Here is a 14555-nt window from a genome sequence, read left to right as displayed (position 1 = left end):
GGTTTCATGGACCTCAGCTCCATACCTTGGGTCCACATTTGATGTGGCTTTGTCAATAATCAATATCTGATTTTTCCTGAGAATAGCCCTAGCAAGACACACCAGTTGTCTCTGTCCAGCACTGAAGTTCGATCCTGATCCTGCTAATTCAGTATCCATTTTACCTTCAGAATACCTTTTTTTTTTTTTTTTTGCAGTACGCGGGCCTCTCACTGTTGTGGCCTCTCCTGTTGTGGAGCACAGGCTCCAGACGCGCAGGCTCCACGGCATGTGGGATCTTCCCGGACCGGGGCACGAACCCGCGTCCCCTGCATCGGCAGGCGGACGCTCAACCACTGTGCCACCAGGGAAGCCCCAGAACACCTTTGATGGCTTCCTTAAACTGTACCTGTGGATACAGAGAGAACATTTTCCAAAACAAACTGCTACTGAAGCAGACAATCCTCTTAGATATTAGAGCTTTGAAGTCCTCATGACTTCTTATGTATCTTACATGTACAGCCATGTGATGGGGAGAGCTATTTCCAATTAGCATTCACTGAGAAAGATGTAGAGCCAAGTCAGGACAGAAAAATATCAGCGTCCCCCTTCCCTGCCACATGACACCTACCAGAAACCCCACCTAAGGATTAGTTAAGGAACTTTCTCAAAAAATGAAGCTATTTTTCCCAGTGTGGTTTAAATGGAAAAGTTAAAAGGATTTTATGGTTGAGTCAAGTTTACCAAAGTACATTTTGCATATGGGTTGGTACATTAAAGGGAAACTTTAAAATATATACATATTACAGGAAGTATGGTTCTCTAAAGATATAATTTTATCAGCACTTTACCATTTTGGAAGGTCTAAAAGTTTAAAAAAATACGAATTCAAACAATGGCAAACTGCACCTCATACATTAGTAATCCTGGAGCCTATTCTGGTAATGGTTCTTTTCCAAGTTTAATCTCATAAATACTGGACCAGTTAAGTGCATTTTCTTCAATGTCAAAAATGTCTTGCAGTAAATGAAAATTCATGAAAAACAGGATACAACATAACATCTTATTTCCCCCAGACTATGGGTATAAGTGGTGTTTATATTAATGTATCTTCATAAAACTGTAATCATAAGATAAAGAAAACCAAACTTTTAACTTGCGAACTTAATCTGAAAGTACATTGGGTGGTAGGGATTGATTCAACGAATATTTATTTTGGAGAAGTACTATAGAACAAGAACCAAACTCAGGCTATATTTGAAGTTAAAGAACAAAGAGTAAATACATTTCAAATTAAGACACCAATGGATTGATGAGTCCCTGCCAATGAGCAGGGACACAGAATTATAGAGTCAAATAACAAAACACCAGGGGTGAGTGGGCAATATTTTTGTGGTACCCTAAATGCTGGAGCACTTCTATGAATGTGATCCCAAACTGTGCTCCTGATGAAGTCCAATCCCAAGAAAATGGGAATTCAGAGTTAGGATTAAATATGGTATTCGTATTTAGTGACTGCATGAGAAGTACAAAAATCTAAATGGTAAGATTTATATTGTGGTGCAAGTGGGTTAGTGTTTCTTAAGACTGACATCCTGACTTTGAAGAAATAATTTTACACTTGCCCCTTACTGGGATGGCATCTCATCACTAATCTGATTTTTTACTTTCCTTCCAGTTGTCCATATTTGTCTCATGAGGAATAAGGGTTGTGAGAAGCAGTGTTTTTCAGAAAATACTGTTTTCTGAGATTCTGTCTTCATTTATGAATCAGGGATGGTTATGAGAATAATAAGAATATGAAGGCTTTCAATAGTATAATCATATATTCAAGTTATTGGGTTGGTCAAAAAGTTCATTCGGTGAGCAAATACATCGTTCAATAAAGGTCTTGGTGAAAATGAAAAATGTCTGTTATTTTTACTTAAAACTGAACGAACTTTTTGGCCAACCCAGGATAATTTAGTATTAGAATGGAAAAAAACACAATAGAGGCAGTAGACAATAATAACTAGGAGTTACAACTGGAGAATCTGAAAACAGATAATAGTGTGATATTACTATGAAATTTCTTGATTTAGAAAACTGTGTTTTGTTATGTGAGAGAATGTCCTTGGTTCTTACAAGGTGTATATTTATGTATTTAAAGGTGAATTGCAACTTTTAATAAACATTTCTACAACTTACAAGCAGTTCAGCAAAATATATGGAAGAGAGGAAGCAAATATGGAAAAATATTAACAGCTGGTGAATCAAGGTGAAGGTGCAGATGTGTTCATCATACAACTCCTTCCATGTTCTTGTGATCTGAAAATTTTAAAACAAAAAAATTGGAGCCTTGAAGCCAGACAGCCTGGGCATAAGTCCTGCCTGGCTCTGCCAATTGGGCAACTTCCTGAAGTTTATCTTAGTTTCCAAAACTCTAAATAAGACTACAATATAGTATAATAAAGGTGCTTACCTCCTAACATTGTCAGAGTATAAAATGAGTCATTATGTGTAGAATTTACAACACTGATTGATACAAAGAGATCAACATATATTGCCCATTATTAATAATGCTGTCAGCTAGCCCCTCTTCATATGCTGCTTTATTTTTCTCCTTTGCAAGTATCAGCACTGAGACTTTGTTACGTATGCATTGGCTTGTTTTCCATCTTCTCCAGGAGAATTTAAGTTCCAAAAGGGTAGAGACTTTGTCTCTTTTAATGATTGTGATAACCCCAGAATCTGAAACAATGCCTGTCTAGAAAGCTCTCAGTAGATATTTGTTGGCTGTATGAATGAAGCCACAAGTTCATCTCTTCTTGTGACATGTCTGTTCCGATAAATTAGAAAATAAATGCATATAAATAATTTACATATAACACTATTTTCTTATTAAATATAAGTGTAAAAGGAATATATTATTAAACAATTAACTGGCTCCAAGATATCATAACATCATACTTTAAACTGTGGAAAGCACTTTAAAAAGTTATAATTTAAGGAAAATGGAGCATATAATACTATTAAAAACTATACATCTCAGTATAGAATACTTCAGATCATTTTTGAGCTTCGGAAAATAATAAACTTTAGCAAGACTGAAAGAAAACAAACTGAACTTATGGGGGCTGCCCTCGTGGTGCAGTGGTTAAGAATCCGCCTGCCAGTGAAGGGGACACAGGTTCAAGCCCTGGTCCGGGAAGATCCCACACGCCGTGGAACAGCTAAGCCCGTGTGCCACAACTGAGCCTGTGCTCTAGAACCCGCGAGCCACAACTACTGAGCCCATGTGCCACAACTACTGAAGCCCATGCGCCACAACAAGAGAAGCGACCACAATGAGAAACCCACGCACCACAATGAAGAGTGGGCCCCACTCACCGCAACTAGAGAAAGCCCGGGCACAGCAACAAAGACCCAATGCAGCCAAAAATAAAATAAATAAATAAAATTTTAAAAATAAATAAATATATAAATAAACTGAACTTATAAGGCACCTTATTTCTATCACCATAAACATTTTCAAAGTAACCTGCTGCGTGTACTGTATCTACCAACCAGGTGCCAACGCCCCCCATAGGAAGTTAACACAGATGTCAGATGGTTTCCACATTTTATGGAACCTTCTTTTGAAAAAGAAAGGCTGGTGTGGGCTGGAGAGAGAGAGTGAAATGCCATCAACAGATGGGGAAGAGCTTTTAGTAGAGCAGAGCCAGCAGTAAATGAAGTAAAAGGAGAGACTGCTCACCTAAATACAAGGCCCAGAGACATGGAAATGGGACCTGTCGCCAAAGCCAGGACTGAATCACGTGGTTCCTGATGCACAGGCCGCTGATACCCAGATTTCTGTATCTTGGTTTTCAGTATGATGAGACATACTTGTGTCCTAACAGAGGATCAACGTATCAGTGTAGAACGTAACATAACTGGATGATTTCTTCACAGTTTTGACATGACATATCACTCTCAATTGTAAATCCCAGTACCTAAGCTGTTTTGTTTTTGTTTTTTAACAGTAGCAACACATCGATGATTCATTTCCAGAGTTTTATCTACTGTGCTCTTTTAACCTTTGAGTGATAAAGTGCTTCATCTTCTTCAGTCACTACTTATGCTATATTTGTAGAGCTGCCCTTGCTTTTTTGGTGCCCTAATTGGCACCAATTTCTGATGAACTTTTTTCAGTTTACAGTCAGCTGGCTATTTTTCAGTATAAGAAAAACATATTTCAGCGTACTTTGAAAAGTAACTAAGATGAGACGGGCACCATTATTAGGACTGTCTCCCTTCTGAATGTCCATCTCCACCAAGGGAGAAGGAGGAGACAGAACTAAGAGGATCTAAAAATTTTTTTAAAAAGCATCTTTTGGGCTTCCCTGGTGGCACAGTGGTTGGGAGTCCGCCTGCCGATGCAGGGGACGCGGGTTCGTGCCCCGGTCCGGGAAGATCCCACATGCCGCGGAGCGGCTGGGCCCGTGAGCCATTGGCCGCTGAGCCTGTGCGTCCGGAGCCTGTGCTCCGCAACGGGAGAGGCCACAGCAGTGAAAGGCCCGCGTACCGCAAAAAAAAAAAAAAAAAAAAAAAAAAAAGCATCTTTTTCTTTTAATTGAAGTTCTTAAAGAGGAAAACATGGTGGTGCCCTCTCCCTCACTTGCAGGCCAACTCTATGAGTTTGGGTTCACATGTCCAGTTTGGCATCATTTATTAACCGATGACTGGAGTTTTTAGTTCACTTAAAAACTGACCTCATTAAAAAAAAAAATTGACCTCATTGCTTTAGTGGTACGTCTCAGAGAAATCATCCCATCATTCTCTTTCTCTGGGAATTATTTCTTTATGACATATTTGTATGTTTTTCAATAAAAGATGTGGTAGGTTTTCTTTTTAAAAGTCATAAAGAAACAATTCCTAGAGAAACAAAATGATGGGATGATTTCTCACTCTAAGACATATCAGTAAAGTAATAGGGTCAATTCCAGAAGCAATACATGGAAACCACACACTTCACTTTGTGAAATAAACTCATGTTTATTTCTTTTGACAGAAAGTTCCCAATGTAGTTTAAATAAAGGTAGATCTCAGTGTTGTCTACCACTTCCACCACCTCATCATTTTTAGAATTGAGAGGTTACTAAATTTTATCTAAATTTTGGCTCCTACAGATGAATTAAGTATAAGTTAGGGCCAAGTTCTAAGACAGATTTTTACAGGATTTGTCTCCCAATTAACATTTCCTCTCTGTCCAAAATTCTAGAGTGATTTTACTACCTGAGACTCTGTTAAGAGAGATCTCGAGCTTGGAAACAAATAGGAAAATAATTTACCAGTATTTCCAGTTTTTTTTTTAAAGATGTCACAGTTTCACCATTAAATCTACTCTGTGAGTTCAAGAGCAGTGGATCATCCTTCTTTCTTTATATTTAATGGTTAACTGCTCTCCTCACCTCTTCTCTTCTAGAATTTCACTGTAGAAAGACTCACAAGCTTAAATGAAATCAGAGGTCCACTGCTTCTCAAGTAGGAGAAGGTGAAGCAATCAGCCTGATTTAGGAAAATAAAAATCCCCACAGTTGCTGGAAAGAGGGGTAGTTTGTAAAGACTCAGTGCCGACAGGCCTTCAGAAACCAGAATTCCCGGCAGGAAATGGTCGGGCCTCCAAATCTGCTTGCTCACAGTCAAAGCTCATCTATATATTACAGATTTCAGAGCTTCCCTGGAAGGGTGACACTAAATGACAAACACCAATTCAAAACAACAGTGTGAACAATCAGTCATTTGGATATGTGTAAAAAAAAATTTTTTTTAAAGAAATAAGCCACACTTCTCTGAAATTAGATCAATCAAACATTTAGTACCTATTTATTAAGTGCTTACTTTTTAAAAAGAATAAGACTGAGCTAGGTCCTATGAGAAATTAGAAGTCTGTTTATGGTTTAGAAGTCTAGATACAGTTTCTGTCATTAGTAGAATCAACTTGTAAAACTAGGACCAATACACAAAATAATTTGTATCAAAATATACAAACCAATGGCAACTTAACAAGTCAAAATCCTTTTCACGCAAGGGTGAGGAAATTCAAAGAAGTGGGCCAAAGGAAACATGATACAAATAACAGAAAATCCTCTAGAAATGAACCGATCCATATAAAAACTGAGCAAAAGCTCCAGGATTCTCTTACCTGCATTCATGCTGTGGCATTAAAAGGACACGATCGCCAATAAATAACTACCATCACATTCCAATTATATAATTTACCTTTATAGACACTTTCTTATGAAACTTCATAGCATTTTGTTGGTATGATCTCATTTATCTTTCAGTTAATAATGAAAAACTACTATTGTCTCCACCTAGTTGATATTCCCTAAGACCAGAGGAATAAAATGAACATTGCAAGGGAATTAAAGTAACTGCTTCACTAGGTCCCTTAGTAGAATTTGAACTCAGAATTATAACTTCTAGTTTAGTCTTCTACTAAGGACAAGGTAATGTACCTAGTTGCTCTGGGTTCTAGGGAAAAGCTAAAATGAAAGCATACGGCATTATCTTGTTGGTTTTCATCACCACTAATATACATGTTTTAATTTACACATGTACCCATGTCATCAGTGTTCTCCTTGGAGCTAAATAAAGTCAGTTAAACCGATAAGCTCCCATTAATTACCTGCGCTGCTATAAATGTACACACACATATACTGATGCTAACAAGTTAATTACATTCAATAAATTACCTCTTCTAAAGCATTCTACAGTTCCTTATCCGTATGCTCATTAAAGGGATCCAGATTTTTCCTCATTGTTCCAGTGAATAAAACCGGTTCCTAAGTACCCCAAAATAGTGAATGTTATTACCTTAAACTCTTTTCATCATGTTTGAATGCTAACAGAACAATTAAAATACAAAACAAACCACCAAAATTCCCTATAACCATTAATAAGGTTGCAAATGCTTTTTTACAAAACAGTATCTCCAAATTAATTTTCCACTGTACAAAGTATGCTCCAAAATTTCTTCTGGATGATTGAACACTAACAAGAAAGTGTGGAAATGTGTCATCTTAAGAAGAAGTTGAAGAAGAGAAAGGAAGATTTGACTTTTTAAAAATACCTTCCTGGTAGTATCTACTCAGAACAAAAATGAGGCTATACTAATTTGAGGAACTTTACATCAAGAGAGCTAGATAAACTGATTGTCAATCTTGGTGTGATACTGGGAAATACCAACAGCATGATTAGTTGAGGTTTGTGCCTCAAAGCAAAACTCTTAAATGTTTGCACATCGGCACTGAAGAATGAACTAGGATATCTTCTCCATTGGTACAACAGCCTTCTGGGATGGGGAATCTCTCCACATGTGTGAAAGGAACATCTCCACATGTGCAAAGAGAATGTCAGCTACTGGGGCCCGTGGCACCTCTGGTTCCTGAGGGTTTGGCCTCTGATTCTGCATCAGCTGATCCCCACGTTATCTCACCTGAGCGCTAGGATTCCAGGCCTCACAGAACCTCGTTATCAACTGCAAGGCCAGGATGACCTGAAACCCACTGTGACATGAGCCATAATAAAATTATTTGAATTTAAAAAGCTTTTCCTATTCATCTGCTTTGAGAGGAACCGCAAGGAAATTACTCTGGAAATATACGCCTTTCTGGGTTTCAAGAGAGGATCTTGTACATAAGCTTATGCAGGTCATTTACGTTTTCTTCTGGAAGGCTCTGGTAAGCCAGGGCACAAGAATATGGGCAGCAGAGAAGAGCCCAATTGGCTTCTTTCAGTGATGGGGATAGAACAACGGGACGCACACATGTGGGAACAAGAGGAGATCTGACTCTTCCACAAACGCCCGGGAACTGCTCGGAATCACCAGCCGCAAATCCTGCCTGGTCTTGGGGCTGGACTATTCCTCCTCACTTCACAGAAGCCTGAGAAGAAAGATGAAGAAGGCAGACGTTTCTTTTCTGTGCCCATGAAGAATGACACTCAGAGAGCCTCCTGTACCTTCTTTCCCTATTGTCTTAGTTTTAAGTCTGGTGAGAGAAATGGATGCAGAAGACACATGGTGTGCCACCAAAAAAGACGTATCCCTAAGCAAATCCAAAATTAAAAAGACATTATAAAGGGAGCTTTATTTGCACAAAGTTGATTAAGTGGACAGTATGCCTCCAAAGCACTGAAAATCACTGGTCGTATGACATTTCAAAATGATTATTGAATTGAACTGAAAAATCCCTGGAGCCAAATTCAAGGTCTCCTTTAAAACTCTCAAATTTAGGATCAAAGTTTAAGCAACCATGTAAGCAAAGGTAAGAATTCCTTGTCAGGGGAATAACCATCATTTTACTTAGACTTTTATAAAAATTTTTTTACTCCTTGTAATTATTACTTCTAGGATTCTAACATGCAGGCGACTTCTCTTCCTTTAGCTGTTTCCATGAGGTTTACACAAATGACGTGGCCAGTCGAGGGGAGGCTGGTCACCAGTATTCCTCCCTCTCCTCTGACTCTCCTCCATCTTCCCCCCAATGCTCTAAACCATGGGCAGGATTCTACTCTGGGGCCCAAATGAGGGCCTCTTCAAGGACTGGTGTTTGAGGAGATAAAGGGCCTGAAAGAGGCCAGGTGAATCAACCAGCTTTGAGCCTAACTGGGAGAAGTGAGACAGGGTCTCTGCTTATAATAATGACAAGAACGTTTCTCTGCCCATCACATTTTTTCCTTCAGGCCCCTCTCATAGAGCAAATTTACATCCTGTAAGAGGTCTAAGGTTTGAAGTGTCCACCTGGTTTTCAAAGTACACTCTATAGAGGCGTTACCTGAGCTAATCCACACACAAAAAAATCTCTTTGTTTTTAAAAGATAGACAGACCTTCTTGAGCAATGAATGGGCTCACAGTATCAGCACGTTTGGGAAGGGTGGTTTTTGTCGCTCAAGAGAACAGGGATACCCACTTAAAGTTCAATCACCTATTTCATAATCAAAGCCTCTCTCTATTGTCACCTCCCTCACCTTCTCTTTAGGAAACTCCTCAAAGGGGATGAAGCTCCCCAACGACTGGGGGAAGAAAGTGGCATTCTTTGCAGAAAGAGGAGTCCCTCACTTCTGAGCCCCTCACCAATGCCTGCAGCTGCTGCATTCTAAGCTTTACTCAGAGCCCTGAGACACGCTTTAGGCCTTAAGGAGGTTCTGTTAATTATCATCAAACCACTTCTGATTGTCATAAAAAGAAAAAAAAATAAGTTTAAGGATTTCCCACTGCAATAAGCGTCCCCACTTAAGTCTATACTGTCAGTCTAAAAAAGGACATATTGGGCAATTTCACGTGTTTATTTAGCAGTATTTGATGGAAGAACACAGTTTAGTAAATAAGAATATTTATCCTTTTTTGATATGCCAAATATGTATTTCAAAATCCGTAAAATTTCAATAAAAAGTTGAATGAAAATAATGATTTTTTAGACAGGAATCAGACAGGAAAAGGAAATTAAAGTTATCTGAATTGGAAGAGAAGTGGTAAAGCTGTCATTATATATAGCAGACGTGATACTATATAGAGAAAACCCTAAAGACTCCACACAAAAACTACTAGAACTGATAAATGAATTCAGCAAGGTAGCAGAACACAAGATTAACATACAGAAATTGGTTGCATTTCTTTACACTAACAGTGAAATATCAGAAAAGCAATGTATAAAAACAAAATCATATCAAAAAATTAAAATACTTAGGAATAAACCTGATGAAGGAGGTGAAAGACTTTTATGCTGACAACTAGAAAACATTAATAAAGGAAACTGAAGATGATTCAAGGAAATGGAAAGCTATCCCAAGCTCTTGGATTGGAAGAATTAATATTGTTAAAATGACTATACTACCCAAAGCAATCCACAGATTTAAGGCAATTGGTATCAAATTACCCATGACATTTTTCACTGAACTAGAACCCATACTCCTAAAATTTATATGGAACCATAGAAGACCCAGAATTGCCAAAGCAATCCTGAGGAAAAAGAACAAAGCATGAGGCATAACCCTCCCAGACTTCAGACAATCCTACAAAGCTACAGTAATCAAAATGGCATGGTATTGGCATAAAAACAGACTATGGATAAACGGAAGAGAATAGAGAGCCCAGAAATAAACCCACACACCTACAGTCAACTGATCTTTGACCAAGGAGACAAAACTATACAATGGAGAAAAGACAGTCTCTTTAGCAAGTGGTGTTGGGAAAGTTGGACAGTGCATGTAAATCAGTGAAGTTAGAACACACCCTCACACCATACACAAAAGTAAACTCAAAATGGCTTAAAGACTTAATCATAAGACATGACACCATAAAGCTCCTAGAAGAGAAGACAGGCAAAACATTCTCTGACACAAATTGTACCAATGTTTTTTTAGGTTAGTCTCCCAAGGCAATAGAAATAAAAGCAAAAATAAACAAATAGGACTAATCAAAGTTACAAGCTTTTGTATACCAAAGAAAACCATAAAACAAAAAAGGCAACCTGTGTACTGGGATAAAATAATTGCAAATGATGAGACTGACAAGGGCTTAATTTTCAAAATATACAGACAGCTCATACTACTCAACAACAAAAAGCCAGACAACCCAATTGTAAACTGGGCAGAAGACCTAAATAGACATTTTTCCAAAGAGGACATACAGATGACCAACAGGCACATGAAAAGATGCTCAACATCTCTAATTATTAGAGAGACGCAAAGCAAAACTACGAAGAGGTACCACCCTACACCAGTCAGAATGGCCATCATTGAAAAGCCTACAAATAACAAATTCTGAAGAGGGTGTGGAGAAAAGGGAACCCTCCTACACTGTTGGTGGGAATGTAAGTTGGTGCAGCCACTGTGGAAAACAGTATGGAGGTTCCAATTCCACTTCTGGGCATATATCCAGACAAAACTATTATTGAAAAAGATACATGCACCCCCTATGTTCACAGCAGCACTATTCACAATAGCCAAGACATGCAAACAACCTAAATGTCCACTGACAGATGAATAGATAAAGATGTGGTACAGGGCTTCCCTGGTGGCGCACTGGTTGAGAATCCGCCTGCCGATGCAGGGGACGCGGGTTCGTGCCCCGGTCCGGGAAGATCCCATATGCCGCAGAGCGTCTGGGCCCGTGAGCCATGGCCGCTGAGCCTGTGCATCCGGAGCCTGTGCTCCGCAATGGGAGAGGCCACAACGGTGAGAGGCCCGCGTACCAAAAAGAAAAAAAAAAAAAAAAAAAAAAAAACCACAAAAAAAGATGTGGTACATAAAATGTAAAATAGATAGCTAGTGGGAAGCAGCTGCATAGCACAGAGATCAGCCTGGTGCTTTGTGACCACCTAGGGGGTGGGATAGGGAGCGTGGGAGGGAGACTCAAGAGGGAGGAGATATGGGGATATATGTATACGTAAAGCTGCTTCACTTTGTTACACAGCAGAAACTAACCCAACATTGTAAAGCAACTATACTCCAATAAAGATGTTAAAAATAAATTTCTGAAAAAAAAAGATGTGGTACATATATACAATGGAATACTACTCAGTCATAAAAAAGAATGAAATAATGCCATTTGCAGCAACATGAGATTATCATACTAAGTGAAGTAAGTCAGAAAGAGAAAGACAAATACCACATGATATCACTTATATGTGGAATCTAAAATATGACACAAATGAACTTATCTGAAACAGAAACAGACTCAGAGGTATAGAGAACAGACTTGCAGTTGCCAAGGGGGAGGTGGGATGGGGGAGGGATGGATTGGGAGCTTGGGGTTAGCATATGCAAACTATTATATACAGAATAGATAAACAACAAGGTGCTACTATATAGCACAGGGAACTATATTCAATATCCTGTGATAAACCATAATGGAAAAGAATATAAAAAAGAATGTGTGTGTGTTTGTGTGACTGAATCACTTTGCTGTACAACAGAAATTAACACAATTTTGTAAATCAACTATACTTCAATTTTAAAAAAAGAATGATTTATTATAACATCAACTGATTGAAGCTATACTTTTCTTTAAAGCCAGCAGGCAATTTTTTTTTTTTTTTTTTTTTTTTTGCGGTACGCGGGCCTCTCACTGTAGTGGCCTCTCCCGTTGCAGAGCACAGGCTCGGCGGCCATGGCTCATGGACCCAGCCGCTCTGCAGCACGTGGGATCTTCCCGGACTGGGGCACGAACCCGTGTCCCCTGCATCGGCAGGCGGACTCTCAACCACTGCACCACCAGGGAAGCCCCAGCAGGCAATTTTTGAAAAATGTCCATTTAAATATGTCGATGTATTTTATGCATGGTGTTCATTTTGGTTTCTACTCATTCTACCTTCATCACTTGCCAAATAAGAGACCATTATATTATCTTCAAAAGGTAATAAAAGTGCTCACAGTAGACACATATTGCAAGAGCAGATAAGGGCAAATTAATGATCATTTCTGATATGATTATTTAAATTACCCACCTTTAAGCAATGAAGTTAATACATTAATCTTATAAATAAGTGCAGGCAGAACACTTCAGTGTAGCGATTTATGGTAGGACACACAAACTTCATGTAAGTATACACTAAATTTACTGGCCCATGTGTAATTTTTTCTGAAGGTACGCAATTAAACCTCATTTATTAAGAGTTAGCTGGCACAGCAGAGTCAGGAAAACAAATACTCTTATTCAATATAATATTTTAAATGGAGCACTAGCTTCAAAACTGTTTTCATCATGGTTTAAAGTTTACACTTCTCCAATTTAATCCTTTGTGCCATATTCAGTAGTAATTTTTTCCTTTGTTACTAACATACCACAAGTTCATATTAGGTGTGTGACCCAAAAATGGCCATTCTAAATTAGAACATTTAATGTAGTAAACTGATCATCCCTCAACACAACTGCAAGACTGAAAACTGTAGTCTTACTGGATCTTTTGCATACTCTGCTGGAAGACAAGACCCTCATTATCTTAAAAAGAAACCCTACCCACTAACCTTCTAAGCTTAAAACAACTTGGGATCAAGGCAAAAGCAGTACAAGTGGTTACCAATTAAGGAGATAATATACAACAGTTTGCCCTATTTCTAGTGCCAAACTGGGAAACTGCCCTCTATTAAAATCTGTCATCAAAAGCAGCTACTGCTGCTGTTTCCTAAGAGGTATGTTCTCATTTCTAATTGGAGGACCTTACTGAAGGGTCAACTAGGGTACCTGTTTCAAGAATGAGGGAATCATCAAGTCCCAATATGTTCTCTTTCGGGGCTCCAGGGAGCAGTTCCAAGGGATTTAATGAAGACTTCAGTGTCAGAGACAAAGGGCCGACTGCATTAGGCTAGAATCCAGTTGTTTTGTTCCTCTCTGTGTGTGCGCACATGCACACACACTTGAAATCATGATATGAAGCAGTTCTATTGTGTCAGCGGTCAACAGTGCGTTGAAGTCATTAGCAGAGTGGTTAGCTTCTCAAGTTATGGAGTCAAAAATCTCTGTAAATTAAATTTGAATCCTGTTTGTATATTTTGGAAATTAATCCCTTGTGGGTTGCATCATTTGCAAATATTTTTTCCCATTCCACAGGTTGTCTTTTCATTTTGTTCATGGTTTCCCTTGCTGTGCAAAAGCCTTTAAGTTTAGTTAGGTCCCATTTGTTTATTTTTGTCCTTGTTTCCATTACTCTAAGAGATCCAAGAAAATATTGCTGCGAATTATGTCAAAGAGTGTTCTGCCTATGTTTTCCTCTAGGTGTTTAATAGTCTTTAATTCATTTTGAGTTTATTTTGTATTTGGTGTTAGAGAATGTTCTAATTTCATTTTGTGTAGCTGTCCAGGTTTCTCAGTACCACTTATTGAAGAGGCTGTCTTTTCTCCATTGTATATTCTTGCCTCCTTTGTCTTAGATTAACTGACCATAAGTGTGTGGTTTTATTTCTGGGCTTTCTGTTCTGTTCCATTGATCTATGGGTCTGATTTTTGTGCCAGTACCATACTGTTTTCATTATTGTAGCATTTTAATGTAGCCTCAAGTCAGGGAGTGTGATTCCTCCAGCTTCTTACTTCTTTCTCAAGGTTGTTTTGACTATTCAGGGTCTTTTCTGTTTCCATACAAATTAAAAAAAAAATTTTGTTCTAGTTCTGTGAAAAACGTCATTGGTAATTTGATAGAGATTGCATTAAATCTGTAGATTGCTCTGGTAGTATGGTCATTTTAACAATATTGATTCTTCCAAATCCAAGAACACAGTACACATTTCCATCTGTGTTGTCTTCCATTTTTTTCATCAGAATCTTAATAGTTTTTGGAGTACAGGTCTTTTGCCTCCTTAAGTGGGTTTATTCCTAGGTTTTCTTTTTTCTTTTTTTTTTTGATGCAGTGGTAAATGGGATTGTTTCTGTAATTTCTCTTTCTGATATTTTGCTGTTAGTGTATAGAAATGCAAAAGACTTCTGTATATACAACAACTTATACAGCTCAATATCAAAAAACCAAACAACCCAATCAAAAAATAGGCATAAGATCTAAACAGACATTTCTCCAAAGAAGACATACAGATGGGCAAAAGGCACGTAAAAAGATGC

At 38.3% G+C, this 14555-nt stretch overlaps 1 pseudogene; it reads right to left on the bottom strand.

The window, feature by feature from the left end:
- Positions 1-183: 183 nt before the first annotated feature.
- LOC131743241 (ATP-binding cassette subfamily C member 4-like) overlaps positions 184-14555 on the bottom strand; it is a 30992-nt pseudogene continuing 16620 nt past the window's right edge.

Source organism: Kogia breviceps, chromosome 16, assembly GCF_026419965.1.
Source record: "Kogia breviceps isolate mKogBre1 chromosome 16, mKogBre1 haplotype 1, whole genome shotgun sequence".
In the NCBI taxonomy this organism is placed as follows: Eukaryota; Metazoa; Chordata; class Mammalia; order Artiodactyla; family Physeteridae; genus Kogia; species Kogia breviceps.
The sequence above is the reverse complement of the archived record's forward strand: the minus strand, read 5'-3'. Positions and strand labels throughout refer to the sequence as shown.